A 20,064-nucleotide genomic window follows, 5' to 3' on the forward strand; every position below is an offset into this window, starting at 1 on the left:
TGAATAAGAATCCAACTATGTTTTATCAATAAATGAATGAGCGCTCACTTTTGTCACTAATAAGCAGTGTGCACACAGTATTACTTTTGCCTTCATGCCCTTAAAATCTGTGCCCACAGTTTGCATCCTCTCACAATCACAATCGCTCTAAGGGCTGAACAGTGTGTATGTGCATCATCATTTTCACAGAGACTGTTAGGCTGGAACTATCCTAACTGGCCTCCATGACACCAGATCTGGCCATCCTCCAAACCTTTCTTCATTTGGCAGCCAGAGTGCTACTCCTCTGCTTCCATCCAACCATGCTCTCTGACGCTCTAATCATGCTCAAAAGCTTACACTGCCCCAAAGGCACCATACTGGACTATACGTCTGCATCTCCCATCTACCTGGAAAGCCCTCTTCTCATCTGGTTGGCAGTCAAATTTTGATAATGAAGTCAAACTTCATTTCTCCTGTAAGACTTTACTCTTCCCTCCTCCCCTCTCAGGAAGTGATCCCTGTATCCCCAAAGATACAATTACGAACCCAGGATAATACTCATGTTGCTGTAAGTTGTAAAACAGAGCCCATGCCTTATGGGCTGGCCATCTTACCACTAGCATAAAGTCTAGCATGTAGTAGGTGTTCAACAATCATTTCCTAGATGGCTAAGTGAGGTTTAGAGAGTAAAAGTGAAAACCTTTGTTAATTTGATCAATTCTAGATATCTTACTCCACTGGAGACATAGGGTCTCTACCCATTCATTAAGTCTATCTTTATCTGCTAAATCTCCCAAAAAAAATTACTGAAAGGAGAGACAATGTTGTATGCTATTGTTATTGCATTGTTTGAGCGAACACATGCTAACCAAGAAACTTCATAGAATATTCCCTATCTGTAAGTGGGCTTGAGGTATCAAAAAGAAAATGGCCCCAAATCAAGGGACCTCAGAGACAAGGTACTTCCAAGATAACAAGTACGTTTCCCCTCTAGTATCCATGATGAGTTGTGAAAGCCTCGCGCACTGAATTCAGAAGGGCCTAAGGCTCCTCCCAGGTTCATCGGACAGAGCAAGGCGATCATCTACCATGGTGTAGCTGGGGGAAGGGGCCGCAGAGGAACACACAGCCACCCTGATCTAGTCCTTATCCGTCACTATACATAAGAGGAGACAGAGTTCCCATAAGTGGTTAGCGCAGGGTCACAGGATTAGTTAGTGGCACAACTGACCCTGAATCCAGGCCTCCCACAACATTCATTCATTAAGCATGTATTCACTAACTATTAGGTACTGCATGGTGCCATTTGTTGGGATAAAATGAACAAAAACATTCACGGTCATCAACCTAGTAAACTGTACCATGTATTTGGCGCCTCATCCATAGATCCTCTTACTACCTCATGATATGTTTCCAATTCCCACCTCCCCTCGACTATTAAACACCCATTTTCTTAGATGTAGTCATCTAAATAGATATAAAAACTCTTTTTAAACAAATAATTCATTCCCAACAATTAAATCAATTCATAACTATTCTATCCTTCCTGACCTTTATTCTCTTTATCCAAGCTTTCTGAAACTCATATTTAACCAAAAGCTCTGTGGTGATATTTGAAATATTTTGCAGATAGCTATAGCATTCTCATCTCAATTCAAAGAATTTAACATCACAATGTTGGAAGCAAGTGTTGGCTAAGAACATACAGATCTTACAGTGCACATTTCCCAGAGGCTGAACAGTCATAACTTATACTCAGGAACTCAAACCTGTGCTTAATAGTTCTTATAGTAAGGAAATTCTATATTTATTCCTAATCCAAACCTCACCACTAAAAGTTCAACTAGATTCACTCAATCCTCAAAGGCGACAGAAAAGTACACGTCATCATTTTCCATCCTCCATCAAATAGTATGGAACGTGTGATTTGTGTCCTATAATTCTTCTATTTAATCTCATTTTCTTTTTTAAAAAATAGAAAAAATTAATTAGTAGGAAAAATTCACCAGAAAGAGACTCCTCTGAAACCTTAAATAATTTAATCAAAAATTTTTTTTTCAAAGAAAGTGACCCAAAATGGAAATATTTAAGTACCTAGAATTTTCACTACAGAGTTTCCATTTTGACTCTGAAGTAAACATAATTTTTCAAATTCACGTTGTTTTGCAAAATCCCAAGTTACCAACTAGCACTTATTTCCATGAAGTAAAAAGACACATTCTGGTCTTATTCTAAACAGGACACCAGAAAACAAAACTAATACTGTGAACAAACAAATCTTAGCTAAAACTCATTGAAATAATCCAAATGGTTTCCATTCCAGGGAAAATAGTAAGTCAGCAGTTTGCATACGGCTGCCTTTTCCAAATACACAAAATAAGCAAAAACACCACCAGAGGAAAGTGCAAATGCTGAACCCTTTCTATTTCTGTTTCCACGGGACTGCAATTCGATCAATACCACAGCCATGCAGTGCTCAGCCACCATTTATACACACTTCCAGGTGGCCTCTGATATTCTGCCCTGAAGTCCAGAGAATTCCCAGGACAAGGTTTAGGGAGCCATCACTCACACCACAAACCGGGAACCAGAAAGCCTGGGTTCCGGGCTCCAACTCCTAGAACAAGGGCTAGAAGGTCAGAAAAATAAATGTTTGAGAGTGTGGAGCAAACAGAACTCTCGCAAAGAACATAGAAGATTCGAAACAAGAAAACAATGGGGAAAGAAGTCGGCGTTCCTTGAGAAACAAAAGGCTGTGGAAAAACATAACAAATGAATCACAACTCTCCACCTAATACCAGTAACTGTCTGGAGCTGGCAAAAGACTGTTGAGTAAAAATATTCTATATAAGGAAACTTACTTAAGGGAAGTATTCAAAACCCTTCACCCGGGATAGAAGACAACCGAGCATGCAAGGTCATGAGTGGGGAGAGTCTGTCGGGGTTATTAAAGGGCATATGCAAGTAGCATCCGTAACTCGAGATGATTTTTGAAAAACAAGATTTAACAGAAAAAAAGGAAAATGAAAATTGCTGTTCTGACTTGAGGACAGAGAACTTACTTCCAAATCCCCATCCTCCGACAGGACTTGAAAGGACAATAATTAGTCAAGAAGGGAGCAAAATGAGGAAGTGGTATTCTTTTACAATTTCTGTTAATCCCCACCAGCTGTAATTTAAGAAATTCGGTGACATCAGCATTTATATATAATCCAACAAGAACGACAGAACTACAACTGCAGAATCATATGAGAGGGGAAAAGAAACTTGGGGGCGACTGGAAAACACATTTGAAAATGTGGAAAATTAATTCACTTTGCAGTGAATCACTTCAACAGCTTCAAACACCAACACTGCCAAAAATAACAAAAAAAAAAAAAAAAAAAAGTGGAAAAGGAAGCTTAGGCACTCCAAACCTAATCCAATGATCCAGTGGAACGTCTGAAAAAAAGGTTCACTCAAACAAGCGAACTGAACATTTCTAAAAACAAACAGCAAGCGATCTAGCCATTGATGAACGATAAGAAGCCAAGACTCGATATTCTATCAAGCGCGCCACTGTCTTTTTTAAAAATCTGCTCTAAAACAACCTGTGAACTGAGTTACCTTCGTTAGCACTTGCATTACCTTCTTGAAGGCAGGCAGGGGGTCAATTCCACGCTCTCCTTTTCCCAGGTAGAGAAAATAGCTCTTGGGGAAACCACCATAGTATTTTCAAGGTGTCCCATCTGAGTTCACAGGCAGACCAGGAGTAGGTCTGAATTCCCAACATAAATGCCAAGCATTAGCTTTTACTGAGGTCAGAGTCAAAGGGAGAAGAAAACCACCCCGAACTTGACCTACGAAACAACCTACAGAAGAGAGGTGAAAACACTCACCAGGGCCTCCGCGGCCCTTTGGCTGAACATTGAGTCCGCTGAACCGTCTCAGAAAGGAGATTACTACAAAGAAGATGTGATTGCAACTGCTCTGCCACACGCTTACATGCACCTTCTCTCAACACTAGTAAGGCTAAATTAGAGATAGAGTGATAATTAATAGGATCCTTGGCAGCAGGAGCCAGCTTCTTTAGTAAACCAGTAATTGCTGCCTACTTAAAATGACAGGGGATTGAGCCAGGAAGGAGGGAGGTGCTAAATGATGGGAATCATAAAAGGTAAAACAGACTTTACATCAACAGGTTCCTTGGCTCCCCTTCAACACTACCTTCTTAACTATAGATTCAGTTAATAAGCATAGCAATTACATTCAAAATCCTACACGGGAGGACCAGAGATCAATAGTCCTTCCAAAAATATCGCCACAAATGCAAGGAAACCTCGTGAAAATAGATCTCCCCTCCACGCACTCCACACACTCCCCAACCACAAAAATGGCCTCACTGCCTAACATGATCACAAAAATAATTATCCATTGGTAAAAGATATCATACTAGGAAAAAATTGTTTCCTGCGTTTTTGGGGGTTTTTTTGTTGTTTTTTTTTTTAATTTGGACATCGTTTGATAACATCCAGTCTTGTTGAGAAGTTTTTATTACCAGCCATAGACGGAGTTTAGGCCTTCTACTCCGATATTAATTTCCTTGTTTATAGCCTCTCTAGGAAAGAAAAGGTATTTAGCTCAGAAGTTATCTACTGGAATGACTGAAGACTGCCGGCAAGGTAAAGGAGAGTTAGTGCACAGTGTCACTGGTTTAAACCTCCCCAAGGAACAAGAGAGCACATCAACCTGTTAAATGGATTGTCACTCATCTAGGCAATATTCCATCAGAGAAGACTGGTACCTACTACACACATCCCAGCAAGAAGCAAACCAGGGCACCTCTAACATCTTTAGATGCCCAGAGACCTGGAGAGATGAGGACTCAATCTTCTGCCTCAGGGAGATGTCTACAGAGATAAACCAGGACAGCAGGTACATAGTTTCACAATGACTAATGCTGACCAAAACTCTCCATAAAATCAACTCCACGGGTAAAGAAACACCTTGTTTGCTCAGGAAGGCCCTGGCTCTCAGATGGTGCTGCAAAGGATGCCCTGATGGCTTTCTAAAAAAAAGAAGACATCATAACAAAGCTAAGGGCTTTCCAGCAAGAGGCCTCCCAGGAGTACCTATGATAACTATCTCATGGTCATCTCCAACATTTCTTGGGGTAGTTAGTTAAAGATGCATGTGAGGAAGTAAATCGAGAGCAAAAGCATTGGAAAATCTGATGGCCTGCCTTTTTCTCAGTATGTAAGAGAATCAAGTGCTTTTTTCCTCTTGTTGATCTTTCTCCTCTCCCACTAATATGGAGTAAGAATGTTTTTATGTTCATTCTGTGAATCTCTAGCCCATCACTGATGGAACCCACTAAATATATAGCTCACCAGTAAAGTCACCAACTAGTATTTTTATAACTCCTTCCTCTCTATTAGATCATTATATCTTTTTATTGAAAATATTTAACTCAATACTTTGCAATGACTAATGCTCTTAACACCCACATGTCAAGGCAGAAGTTATGTTCATTACACAACATTATGATGTTTCAAGACCTTTGGCATTCAAAGATAAACAGTCCAGAATGGAATAAACTAGCTACAACTTTATGAAGACACACAGGAAAAGCAATTAACCAGTCAAGTTGAGGAGGGAGGGAGAGATAAGGAGAGAAAGATAAGTGAAAAACATCAAGATGTTAGGAGCTCTATGTTCAGTGGCAGGCCTTAAGGATGGGTATGTAGACAAGACTTCTTGATGTCATCAGCAAGGAAAATCTGAAGATCTGGAATGAGGAATGAGGAACACCTACAACTTACATACCATATCCTTGTGAATAATTAAGCGTCCACCATCCCACCTTTTGCTACCTTTCTTGGAGTCCTCACAGCCTCACACCTTTCTTTCTTTAGAAACAGCTTTGAAAACAAAGGACTATCTTTAATAGATAGACCTATTTATCTTGGATACAGATGTCCAACCACACCCAGAGTCTGTCTTTGCTTCATCAGAAACCTAGTCCTCTTGCTATTCCAAAATCAACACGACTTGTCACCCCAGATCACTTCCTACCCTGCCTCCCTCTCTGCACCCCAATATATGCAGTAACTACTGCAGTATGGCAGTTAGAGAGGGTGAGCTTTGAAGTCAGACAGTCCTCAGTTTAAGTTTTGCTTCCACCCTTATTTGAATGGCTTCAGGCAAGTGACTGAAATGAAGACGGCCAAGCTTAGTTTGTTCATCTATAAAATGGGATCCTACCTACCTCATATTAGAATTAAATTATAGGAGGCATTTCAAATGTTTCGCACAGTGCCTGGTAGATAGGAGGTGTCTTAATATGTTTTTAATTCAACTAGATCTGAATTATTCATTCCTTCTCTTTCAGCATCTTGACTTTTCTAACACAGGAAAAATCTGGGGAAAAAAATGTACACAGGTACCTTCCTGATCCCAGGACTTAGTTAGACACACACATGCACACATGTGCACACGCATACAAACTAAGCAAGCTATTATTTTTATACTACACATAAGTACAGTAGGAAGATGCACAAGGTGGGTGACATATGAAAGGTAAAACTTTAATCCCAGCGAGTTTGTTTCCTCAAAGCATAAGAGATTAAAGAACCACTACAAGACACACACTGAAGTAAGGGCTTCAAAAATGGTAGGTGCTGGTGTTACTATCATTGGTGTTTGGGTTTCTTTACTGTTGTTAAATTTGGTGATCTGTCTCCTAGGCAACCTGAAACTACTGGACCCACTGAAAACAATTCTTTTCTTCTCTTCTTTCTTAAAAGAATTTCAAGCACTCCCAACAAGTGCTCAGGTAATGTTTTAACAATAACCATGCTGATCCTTATAATATGCTAATTTGCAATACGAGAAGTCAAAATCATCACCATCGTCTTCTAGGCCATGAGTAAGATGAGCCCAGTTTCTTCAGAAACTGCCTACACCAGAATTTCTATGTCATCAACAGTGGCCCCTGTAATATCTCTGGGTTCTTTTTCCAGGTCCTCACTCTCACACTCCACTTCCTAAAGAATGGTAGAAATATATCAAAATGAAAAGTAACATATCTGAACAATCCCACTCAACTTTAAAAATTTGGAAGTAATGGGCCATTTTTATTGGCAAAAAAAAACATAAAAATTGAAGATGTGGTGCTTAGAAAAGCTTCATTAATGAGGTTTCATGTAGAACCTGCAACGAGGTTGGAGGAAAACAGTGTTTGAAAATGTTTTCCCAAATGGGCATGTTTTAAGTTCTTCAGAGAAAGAACTGCTAGAGAAAGATTCAAGAAAACAATTTTTAATACCGTCAACCCTCATTGTGCATGGATTCGCTATTTGTAAATTCACCTACTTGCTTAAAGACCAGCACTGAAGTGTTATCTAGTGTTACTCTACATAAGAAGGCTGTGATGTGGCTTGCCCAGAAAATACATGTGTTGGATAAGGTTCAATAAAGTGTGAATTACAGCGGTATTAGCCTTGAGTTCAATATTAGTGAATCAATAATATATGTTAAATAAAGTGTCTTTAAACAGAAACACACATAAAACAACATTATGGATCAATCAGGTGACAAAAATGTAACCAGAGGCTCCTAGGAACCCAACTGTGCCCTTCCTCTAGGAGCAATGGCTCAGTGCTCCCTAAATGAATGGCTTTGTAAAACCTAACTGTCACAGATAACAAGAACAGACTGTATATTTATTTCATCTCTGAGCACCCATAGTAGCAACAACACTCATGGCCACTACTAGCCTAATCAGGTGTTTACATACACCGGGTGTGTTACACATTACCTTCTATAATCTTCACAGCTCTGCTAAGAAGGAATACGACCACTCCCATATTTTAAGGGAGAAAAATAAGCCTCAGAAAAACTTAAGGGCCCACAGCTAATAAGAAAAAAAGTCAAAATAACTTCTTGCACATTTTCCTTAAAGAGCTTAACCGACTTTCCAAGAGCTACTGACCCCTTCTTGCACACCAGAAACACCTCATCATTTTGGTCACTTTTATTCAGCAATTATTTATTGAGCTCTTGCTATCCTGGATTCTGGAGATGTTCAGTGAATAAATTCCCCATTGTCACTGGGCCTCTTTCAAGTGAGAATTGACAGACAATAAAGTACCTACTTGCAAGCAGAAGATGCTTGATTTCTTAAAATACTCATTATCTGGGGCGCCTGGGTGGCTCAGTCGGTTAAGCGTCCGGCTTCAGCTCAGGTCATAATCTCACGGTTCGTGGGTTAGAGCCCTGTGTCAGGCCCTGTGCTGACAGCTCAGAGCCTGGATCCTTCTTCTGATTCTGTGTGTGTCTCTCTCCCTCTGCCCCTCCCCTGCTCGCGCTCTGTCTCTCTCTCTCAAAAATAAATAAAAACATTTTTAAAAAATAAAATAAAATACTCATTATCTTTTAAATAAGAGCTTCAAGTGAAGTGACAGCTGAAGGCTCTCTTCAGCGAATATCCGTTTAAAATACATTTCTTTCAGAGGGTAACTGATGTGACCACCAAGTGGGCTCTTTTCCCGCTCCCAGAAAGAGTACACCCCTAGCCCTTGATGGCTTGATCTGGGTTGCATACCATCCCTCAGTGGCCACTCATTTGCCAAAGACGACAAAGGTATATGCTCAACATTATCCCCTGACTCCACAGTGGGCTCAACAAATACTTACTGAATATCATTTTACCTCAGAGGGCAGGGAACATTGGCCCAAAGATCCTGCCAATCATTCCCAAACCATGACTCTGAGAAAGTAAGAGTAAAGTGTCAGATCTCTTAACATCCACCTATTTAGATGCCCAAGAATTAAATCGACTCTGAAAACTTCCAAAACTGCCTTGTCCATGTCCAATGGTTGGCTCTTCCCCTAGTTATGGGTGTGCTAACTCTCAAGTCTACCCTACACACCTGATTCATCCTGCCCTCTCACAAAAACGCAGAGCTCAGAAGCCCTCAGACTGTGCACATCTGACAATCCTCAGACTTCATTCTCCCCTGTGTTTGTTACTTCTCACAGCACACTGGCTCTACCCAAAAGCATCTCCCTCTACGGACTTTTGCTTCCGTGTGTGCATGTGGCTCTGTGTGTGTGTGTGTGTGTGTGTGTGTGTGTGTGTGCATTTCAATCACAGGGAAAGAGGAAAACTGTCATTTTTGCTGTTTCTTTATAAGACTCAGGACGGGAATTGTTTAGCCAAGAGTGAAGTTTTGATTAGTCATGGTAATACCAGAGAAAAGATGCAAACACTCTGAAAAACACTGCCTTGAGAATCCAGTATGTACCGGTATGAATGTGTGCATGGATTCTTCCAAAACATGTCTCCCATTAATTGGTAATCAAATTAGTTCCATTCCTCTGCACACAACAGCTGATAGCTGGGGGAAGTGGTCTGGCAGATTCCTGGGAGAAACATGAGTGCTAGTACAGGTCTGAAGACTTGCTGCATATATCCCCAATATCTGTAAATTGACTATATGGCTGGGGGTTTTAAGCTATGGAGAATCCAATCATTTATTTACTTAACAGTGACAACACAATGGTAGAGTCAAAGCCCCTGCACAGATTAACCACTTCTTTGATTCGTATGTAAACCCCTAAATTCTAATGGCAATGACCAGCAATAATAGCACACGGGAGCTTGGCAAGCCGAGACAGACATAATGGTGGCACGGCAGGAATGGTAGGGCAATCGGGCACCGACAGAGAGCCGGCATCTACTGCCCCTTTCCTATAGAGAGTCCTCGTTACCTCACTGAAACTTCACAGAGATCTGATGAGGCAGGTGACCTCATTATCCATGTAACACATCAAAGCCGTAACAATGAAGGCAACCACTTATGTTTGCAGTATCAGGTGAATGTTTTTCCTGAGACAGATGGTCACTATTGGGGCTAACCCCCCTTTCTGCTTTCTAGTGACCAGTTTGGCCCTAGGTTTGAGAGGGAAACTTTCTGAGGCTCAAGAAAAGCAAGCTATCTTGTGGTGATCGTTCCACAACGTATACACACAGCAAAAAATCAAGCTGCACACCTTAAATATATATAATTCTTATTTGTCAACTATACCTTAATAAAGGGGAAGAAAACTAAAAAGACAGTTAAGCTATCATACTGATGTGGGTACAACACTTAAGTTTTATCACAGGATCCGTTTAACCAGTAGATGGAAACCCACTTGGTTCAATGAAGTGGCTCATACAAATGAGAGGGACTTTAGCAATCAAGTTTTCCAAAAGTTCAGAATGAAGGATAAAAAGCAAGCATAAATTAAACAGTGTCTCTAAAAATAAATAAATAAATAAATAAATAAATAAATAAATAAATAAATAAATCTTAGGGTCTAGTCTCAAAAATAGCTATACATGGCAACAAGGAGGGAAAAATCTTAAAACAATAAAAGATAACAAAGATTTTGAGGTTCAAGAACACAGGGCATTGTGACTTATATTGGATAAAGACAACTATATACAGAGGCTGCCAAGTTAAATGTGAAAAGATGAAGCAGGCACTCACTAGAGGCAAAGATGAAACATGACAGTTAGGAATGACAGATACCCGTGTCTCAAGCGCAATACAGACCAGCTGCTATACTGTTCAATGTTGTGACACCTCAATTAGTGCATCTTATTATTTATTCTTCCACCTAGCGACAGTCTGTAATTATGATGAAAGGAAACATGTTGATAAAGGCAAAGATCGTTCTGGCCACAAAAGTAATGCCTTACCTATAAACAGCAGGCACCATCTTTGAAAAACGCCCTGCTAGGCTCCCCACGCTTCACCACTACTTGATCTGCATCAACTCTCAAAGATCCTGATGCTGATTGTCCAGTTTACGAATCATTTAGGGCTCCCCCTTCGCTTCTTTGGACCCTCTTCTTTTCCTGCCTACTAAAATGTCATTTCAAGTCAAAACCTTTATTGACGCATGGATGCAAAGGGAACCAAAATGTGGGAACCAGGTATTAAGCAGCAAGAGCCAGGCTTTGGGCCCAGTACTGTACCCACCTATTTCTTTTTAATTCACACAATTACCCTATAGCCTAGATCATATTATCATCCATGAGCCCCATTTAGCCCTCTATTGAAACAGAAGCTACAAGCAAAACTTGCCCAACTATAAAAAAGCTAATAGATCATCATATTGGAATTTAAGTTAAAAATCTGTCTTATTCTGGAAGTTAAACCCAGAACTTCAGACTTTTTAGATGGGTTTGGGCTTTTAACCAGTTCACAAAAAGACGTGAGGGTCTTTTCTCTGGAGAAGATCAGCATGTAGGAAAGAAAGAAAGAAAGAAAAGAGAAGAGAAGAGAAGAGAAGAGAAGAGAAGAGAAGAGAAGAGAAGAGAAGAGAAGAGAAAAAGGAAGGAAGGAAGGAAGGAAGGAAGGAAGGAAGGAAGGAAGGAAGGAAGGAAGGAAGGGAGGAAGGAAGGAAGGAAGGAAGCAAAAGAAAAATGCTTGGGTCTAAATACATAAGGGTAGGTTGAGTTTCCTGCTAAAGTAAGGAGTCTGGAAATTTTCTATAGGCTCTATTTGTCTGACAACCTTGGCCTTGCCCTTCCCTGTTACAGTCTATACCTCTCCATCAGAGAAGTGAACAGCCAGGTGAGATTCAGGACAAGGGGAACAACTCTACGAAGTCACAACACCCCCACTGTGACAAGACAGAGGCTGGCGGGTCCCAGCCATTCTGTCCCTCTGTTTTGGAAGCTTCTACGCTCTGCAAACTGTCTGGAATTCATTAAGATGGGAAAACAGGCTGAAAGCCGTATTTCAAATTTTATTCAGCAGAAGTTTTGTGAAAAACAATTTGGTCATGTGGGCATGCTCAAAATCATCATCACCCTGTTTCTCAACCATATCTTTTCAGTCAAGTGACTGCAGCACGATTCAAGCTTCACGCTCTGAGTCTAGATTACAACCCTCTTTTGAGATGTGGGCCAGGGCTCCTGATGGCAGTAAAGCTGGGTTAACTTCAAGCCACCCAAAGATCACATTTAGAAAACCAAGAATCCTACCTGTTTTCACTAATGTAGACCTGAAAGCTGACTTCCTAGAAGGCAAAGTTTTTGGTTTTTGGTTTTTAATCAGTGAGGAATTACTGTCAAGGATCACCTCTAGCCTGATCATAACAAGCAGCACCCCATTTTTTTACTCAATGTATTCTAACCCAGGAAGTATTTCATTCCAAAACAGAAAGAGGGGAATAACTCAATATGGAGACAAAGGATTTATGGTGAAAGCACTGGGGTAGTGTTTCTCAAACATGAGGAAGTATCACCAACTGTGGGGGACTTGCTCAGACAAGTGGGACCCACCACTGGTTTCTGATTCAACAGGTCTGCAGTGGAATCTGAGAATTTGCATTCCTAACAAGCCTGAGGGTCACATTTTGAAAACTGCTGCACTCAGGTGGTAGTGGTGGTGGATGTCTTGCTTTGTGGGGAGGTGGGGTGGTGATTTTGCTCAATAAATGTGGAATAGGAAGCAGTGCAGAAAGGTGGGATTCAGACAGTGCATAAGCTGGAACAGTCTCCATGGAGGTGGCAGAAGATCCAAACTAAATATATTTACTTAGAAAAGGAATTTATTGGTTAAATATCCAATTAATTGGAGAAGACTCGAAGGAGAGGCCTAACTTGGTCCAGAGGTGAAAACACTCCTACCAGGATCATGGCAATGATAGCTAGCCATCCACCAAAATCGTATGCTCCTTTCTAGCACAGAGGTGTCGCTGTCCAGCTGGGGTCTGTTTTTCCCAGCTCCCACCCCTGTAACCAGAAAAAGACGTGAGTCTGGTCCTTGCCAATAGAATTTGAGCAAAAGCGATGCTTGTCATTTGTGGACCTTAGTTATGCCTTCTCTTCTTTTCCTTTCTACCACCAGACATAAAAGACTCCAGGGCCCTAGGCTGGAAGGAGACTGAGTGGTTGATTTGCCATGTGGAGGAAAGCTGCCTGTCCAGCTGCCCATTTGAGTGGGAGAGGGGGCAGAAGGAAAGACAGAATCTTTTTTTTTCAATGTTTTATTTATTTTTGAGAGAGAGAGCAGGTGCATAAGCAGGGAAAGGGGGGAGAGAGAGAGAGAGAGAGGGAGACACAGAATCCAAAGCAGACTCCAGGCTCCAGCATCGGCACAGAACCTGATGCGGGGCCTGAACCCATGAACTGTGAGATCATGACCTGAGCCAAAGTCTGACATTTAACGGACTGAGCCACCCAGGTGCCCCGAGACAGAGAGACTCTTAAGCGAGCTCTACACCCAGTGCAGAGCCCAATGTGGGGCTTGATCCCATGACCCTCGGATCATGACCTGAGCCAAAATCAAGAGCCAGATGCTCCACCAACTGATCCACCCAGGTGTCACAAAGTTAACCTAATTTAAAAACTTGTTTTTTCTCTGTCTACAAGGTATGGTTTCATTCTAAACCTCGACATCTTCCCAAATTCAAGATCAATGAAAATAAAGGGAGAATCTCTTTCTGTTAGCACCCTAGCAAAACCCTGGGATTCATTTTCACTAGTCAACATGTACCTCCCCGAAACCAGTCTCCCTGAAAAAGAAACGTGGCCGGGCCTGTGGCAAATCCTCCACTCTCGGAGCCAGAAAACTGAAGTATGGGCTGAGCATGTGGGAAGGGATTGTTGCAAGAATTTGGAAAGGAGACTAAGGGCAGGCAGAAGAAGTGTCCCCTAGGGGAAACACGTAAAGAAAGGGAAGTTGGCTGCCAGTGAGAAGTGATTAGAAAGATGTCATGTATATGAACCCAAGTGTGAGAAAGAGGGGTCCACTGGACCAGCAGAAATGACTGACTCCAGTCAGTACCACTGACTCCAAAAACAAACCCCAATTAATTGTCCTTGCCATTCAGCCTCCTGCTGTTAAATCGTGCCTGTCGGTGATTATGATGCTATGACCAAGCAAGAGCCATCAAACCTTCTTGTTCGTTTCTGAATCAACAAAGATTTAAAGCTTCCATACATAATCAGTGTCATTAAAGCTGCGTTCCATTATCCCATCATTTAGCACGTACACACACAGCATTTACTTAGATAAAACATTATTAGTATTTATCTACCCAAAGATGAGTGGACAAATGACTTTGCTAAATGATGCAAGGTATGGTTCCAAAAAGTCTGCACACACCAATCGTCCAATACACAAGCCAGTGCCAATCTCTCAAGTGACTCTCCAGGCATGCTTCCTTGCAGCAAATGGACAAACTATTATTTGGAATGTCACCAGGAATCGCACTAGTTGCTTATATTTTTAGAGGCTGTTTTACTAAGCTACCGCAAGCTCTTCCTTCAAAAATAAATAAAGGGAATTTTCAAGAACGCCTGGCTGGTGTCATCCTCTTCTCTTGAAAGTAAATGACCCTACCTGGCCAATACTATTTTCATGTTTATTCATAGCTATTCTCTGCCAAAAACATTATAAATTAGTTGCAAAGGGTTCTACTGGCCAAGGTGCCAATGTTCTAAATTTAGATGGTGCTGTTATGCAGGCTCAGTAATACAATAAAGCAAAGCTAACCCTGAAATAGTACCTTTTCATCTTTTATTGAAAAACTTCAAATGCTGAAAAATAAAGCAAAACTGTACCCAGTTCTTTTGATGGAGAAGGGATTGTTACAATATCTGTGTGTCTGTTCACAGACTCAATTTTAGAGTACTACCTCCAGCTGCTTGGGACAGATGCATGCAAGACAAACAGCATAGCCATATCTCATTGAGGTCCTCTGGTAGGCTCTGTGAGGACTGTGCTAGGTTCCAAGTTAATCAGGAAAATCATCTTTCCTTTTCTTTCCACCAACGTTCAAATCTCCAGTTAGAAAAATAAAAGATATGTTCTGAAAAACATACTTCTTGAAACCAGTTAGTACCTAGGAACATTTTATAATAAGGGTACTGAACTCAACATAGCAGTCCTATCTGTCAGCCCATAATTTCATATATAATGTCAGCCATCAGGATAAATGAATCCTCCCTGCTTCAAACCTTCTTCTCACTGACGCAAGTTAAGCCTCCTAGAGAGAAAACGTGTTCTACAAAAACAAGTTACGCATGCCCAACAGCGGCGACCACCACTTTTCCCATTCTGCCCTTGATCACATAGGAAAACAGACAAATGCATGTGAATGATTCAGCAAGTTATCCCACTTTGGGGAAGGGGTGGGGGTGGAGAGAGTGAAGGCTACACATGCCTTCCTGAAGTTGCTCAACAACCCACAATTTTCTTATAGAAGAACAGGATTCTACCAGTTACTCCACAGACTTGTAAGTCATTGCATTTGGATTTAAAATATTTGTTCTCACATGACCCAGGAGTTTTCCTTTTAAAAGTCACCACTCCATGGGTACTTGAATCAAAGAACGCAGCTACTGGAATTCAAAAGCTTTGAAGATTTTCGTTTTAAGTTGCTGAATTAAAAACACACGCTATTGCCTGTAGATGTCAACACTGACCAAAGCTGCGAGGTGCTGTGTGGGAGGAGAGGCTTCTTTCACCTCAGTGTGGACAGGAAGCATGATCTAGGGGTCGAAACATAGGACTGCGAGTCAGGAGTTCCAGAAGAGTTGGTTGTGGTACGCGTGTGTATTTTCTTAAATGAATCTTAAGCTCTGCGTTTTTCTCCAAGAGCTCTTGGACTTGTCCTATATACCAAATATTACTTCAAAACCCAGCCAGAAACTATTCCTACGTGAAAGCATGGTCAAACGTGAATAATCTCAATGTGACAACAATGAGAAGAGCAAGGGGACGACGCAAGTAAGACGATCCTGGAGGGAAAAAAAAAGGATAATAAAAAGAACAAGACCCATCTCCACTTTCAGTCCGAGGGTAGGTTTATAAAGACAACCATAAATCTCTGACTCACTCAACATTAGGAAAACACTTAAAACCAAGTTATAAACAGTTGCAGGGAAGATTAACGTCTGTATTTTTCTCCACTATTCAATTTATGACCTTAAACCCGTCCAATGCATCTCCCTGAGCACCTATAAGGTAAAGCCTAATGTTAGATGCTTTACAAGCGATACTTTTTATCTTCACAGCAGCCTTATAAGGTAGTTATTGCCCCATTTTACAAAAGAAGGAACTGAGATTCAAAGAAGTTGGGCAACTGGCCCAAAGTCATACAGCTAGGGAGGGGAAGCACCAAGATTGGCACACTTATTTCAGGCATTCAAGCCTTGCCTCAAAATCACCTCCTCCATGAGGTGATTCCTGATATCAGACCCATTCTAAAAAGCCCCTGTGTTTCCTAATCACCCTATATCAATTACTCCCTCTTCAGCAACAAAAAGTATATTGTGCATTTATTTGGCACATCATTAACTGTGTTCGCATCTCCAACATGGATGCACCATGGTAGTGGGAACCTTGCCTATCTGATTCTACCTTTGATCCCCTCTGGCCAGCACAGAGCCTGACATACCAGAGGCGCTTAATAAATAACTGCTGTGAGAAGAGAGAGAAAGGAGGGAGGGAAGGGAAAAAGGAAAAAAAAACACAAATAAATCCAGGTCCTTCTGACCCAAAGCTCTACTGCCCCTGCTAAAAGTGACCGAGGGATGTTTTCGATGCACCTTGGGGAGGATACCAGGGCCCTCATGATTCTGAGGTACCATTTACTTACTTCCCTAAGGGTTTTTCTCTCACCTTTACTCCACTCCTCCCCCTGGGTCAACTTCCAACTCAGGTGGAAAACAGCCAATGGGTTACCATCTGCAACACACTCTGGGCAGTGCCCAGGGCTTGAGAACCCTGGGAATTTAGGCACTTGAAGACAAAAACCTCACGGTTCTGAATCTCAAGACAGATGTCTCGTGTGGACACCACAAAGGCATACTCTATTCTCTGTGGCATGCATAGAGGGCCACAGGAGGCAATGATGTAGCAAAGAATTAAGGGAGCCGCATTTAAGAAGCAACCTAGAGAAATGAGGAGCCCCGGCCTCTCCCCAAATCCTGAGGAAAAGAGAACGCAGGCAGGGGGGAAGGAACTGGAAAAGAGACCCAGACCTGCTTACACGGCTCCCTGCCCTCAGCCTCCATCTGCCTCCATCAAGATTCAGACTGCATGACTCCCTCTTGCCCTACCTCGAGTACACAATGTTCACTTGCCTCACAAAAACCTCCGTATAAACTGCAAACTTGACTTTACAATATCAAAAGCCTATAGTAACAGCATTTAATATCTTTGACCCACCTTCTTGATTATTTTCTCCAAATTATGTGTATTTGGAGGGCAGTCAAACATATTTTTACAATTTACTTTGATGAGATGGACATAACAGCAAAGTACATTTTATACTTAAAACACGCAAACACACATACACATACACACACACACACACACACAACAAGTGAAATTCTTGCTTATTGTCCTTGAAAAATGACAAAAAAAAATAGCCGAGTGGGTTTTTTTTTCCTATTATTTATCCTAATACTGCCAGTTCTGAAACAAAGCAGTTGGAGGGAGAAATTTAGTAACTTTGATTTGTCCCAAGATACATTTTTTTACACTGAGGTCCTATTCCTGACAGTAAGCACATGTGACCTGTTCTAAAAAAAGGATATTTTCCACTTCTTGCACAACTGGAGCAGATATAAACATCAGCCTGTGCAAACTGCACCGCAGAACTCAAAGGGAATTAAACACACACACACACACACACACACACACACACACACACACACACGCTTAAATAAATTCTATAAATAGGACTCAGGAAAGGGAAATCTCCAATAACACACAGAACCAACACTTAGAATCCACTTTAATCAAATTTTCCATCTAATCATACCACAAAACTAATTTGCATAAGAAGAGTTGAACATCTGTCAGCATGAGGCACCTCGATCTTGCCTCTTTTGCTTCGGAGATTGCCTCTTGTTATTGTTATGAGGAAGGAAAAAATTACCGTGGTAAAGTAGAAAAGAAGGAGTTTTATTACTGATGTGTGCTAGGCACTCTGTAAAGCACTTTTACAGATTCTATTTCCAGTTCAAAACTTCTACCAATAGGGGTGCCTCAGTCAGTTAAGCATCAGACTTTGGCTCAGGTCCTGATCTCATGGTTCGTGAGTTCAAGACCGCTTCGGGCTCTGCACTGACAGCTCAGGGCCTGGAGACTGCTTCGGATTCTGTGTCTCCCTCTCTCTCTGCCCCTCCTCTGCTCACACCTCTCAAGAATAAATAAACATTAAATTTTTTAAAACAAAATTAAAACTTCTACCAATAGTATGTTGGCCCCATTTTACAGGTAAGGAAATTGAGGCTCCTCGAAGCTAAGTGTCTCAAGCACACACATCACAGTTAAGTGACAGAGCCGTGGGCACAGCACTTCAGGACGGCCCCCTCTGAACCTGTTCACGCGCATCCGGTCTCTGCCACCACCAGGAGCTCCCAGACCGTGAGGAAGGTCTGAGAGTCTGCTTAAACATTTAAAAGGCAACCAAAACCCCCAGAAGTCTATTTTAGGATACGTCCTCCAGGGTGTCTAACATCTTATTTAATGTTATAGAGAAATATGCTTGAGTATTGCTTGAACTTCCAGGCCAAACTCATAGAGCCCTGCTCGTTCACAAAACTGGCCTCCTATTTCCTGTCCTCTAGGAAATGGCCACTGTTGATGCTCACCTTCCCATGAGGTCACACTCTGTCTTGCATGGTTAGCTGGATCCATGTGTTCTTTCCTTCACCCACTGAGACTTTTTATTTAAGTTAAGTTTGTTTATTTATTTGGAGAGAGAGAACAAGCCAGGGAAGGGCAGAGAGAGAGGGAGACAGAGGATCCAACGCAGGCCTGGTGCTGACAGCAGTGAGCCGGATGCAGGGCTCAAACTCATGAACTGTGAGATCATCACCTGAGCCGAAGCCAGACACGTAACGGATGGAGCCCCCCAGGTGCTCCACCCACTGAGAGTTCTGGAAAAGATGCAGAATGATGTTCCTCTCCATTTCTGCTTTTGTGCACAGTGCCTTTTACATGGAGGTACAGGCTAGTGGACGACAGCCTGGGGCTAGAACCAGATGGCCTCAGGTTAAACCTGGGCCCATCTACTTGTTATGCCTCGGTTTCTTCCTCTGGAAAATAAGAATAACAAAAGCACAGACACCCAGGGTGGATGTGAAAACTAACTGAATTAACACAAGTAAAATATTCAGACTCAGTCCTGGCAGGTAGTAAGCACCACATTAAGAATTACCAGTTTTAAAAATATAATTAAGATCATTAATGTTGTTATTTATCATTATCATCTCTCGCAGGTGTGCAAATATTAAGTCCACACACATAAAAACATGTAGAATAGGCACTGACACGTGATGCATATTCAATAGATGTTAGCTACGTTTACTGGTATTAATTTACACAAGCAATTTGCACAGGGCTCAACAGACACATGTTGAATATGAAGTTTTCTGTAGGTACTGATGTCACAAGCGCTTTTTTTTTTTTAACCAGCATAAATTTTTATGGGTTGGATCAAAAATATAAAATGTAAAAAAAAAAAAAAAAAAAAATCGAAACATTAGGTGGCAGTAGTATTCATTAGGAGATAGGTTGTTGTTCACGAACAACCCTGGCCTTAAGGTAGAAAGCCAAGGACAACCACATGCAAATGCTTCATGGAATGTCAGGACTCACTGTTAAGTAATAAAGAAATAACACCAAGAACACCACTTGCTAACATTTTACTGAACCCTTACTATGGGCCGGGCACCAGGCTAATACTCTTCCACAGTCAACGTGACAGTGAATGTTCCTAAGACCCTTAGGACGCAGGCCGCCATTTGTCAGATGAGGAAACTAAAGTTAGTTAGACCCAGCCTGCCTAAGGTCTCAGCTAGCTGGGGACAGTGATGCCAGAATAATGCTGGCAATTCCCTGCAGACTGGACTGGCAGAAAAATCAAGAAAACTCTCAGAAACCAGTAAAAGATTGACAGCTGTGTTTTGCCAAAAATGGATTATCATTTCATAAAAGAAAGGGTAGTTTTTCTACGAAGACAGGAGAGAAACTCTCAGAATAAATCCAAGAAATGGCAGTGGCCTTATCCCGAAACACG

General features: G+C 41.5%; 1 protein-coding gene across 9 annotated transcripts in view; it reads right to left on the bottom strand.

The window, feature by feature from the left end:
• The window catches only part of MITF (melanocyte inducing transcription factor), a 220,998-nt gene that overhangs the window by 196,073 nt on the left and 4,861 nt on the right, over nucleotides 1-20,064 (bottom strand). For 2 of the 9 annotated variants that reach the window (XM_053219075.1, XM_027042466.2), the window contains exon 1: nucleotides 3,861-11,286. The exons of 6 other annotated variants lie outside the window; for them this stretch is intronic. The gene's annotated coding sequence lies outside the window, so the exon portion shown is untranslated. Of the gene's footprint in view, nucleotides 1-3,860; nucleotides 11,287-20,064 lie in introns of those variants that run through there. One more of the 9 variants, XM_053219071.1, reaches the window with a different exon arrangement.

Source organism: Acinonyx jubatus, chromosome A2 (assembly GCF_027475565.1).
Source record: "Acinonyx jubatus isolate Ajub_Pintada_27869175 chromosome A2, VMU_Ajub_asm_v1.0, whole genome shotgun sequence".
NCBI classification, from domain to species: domain Eukaryota; kingdom Metazoa; phylum Chordata; class Mammalia; order Carnivora; family Felidae; genus Acinonyx; species Acinonyx jubatus.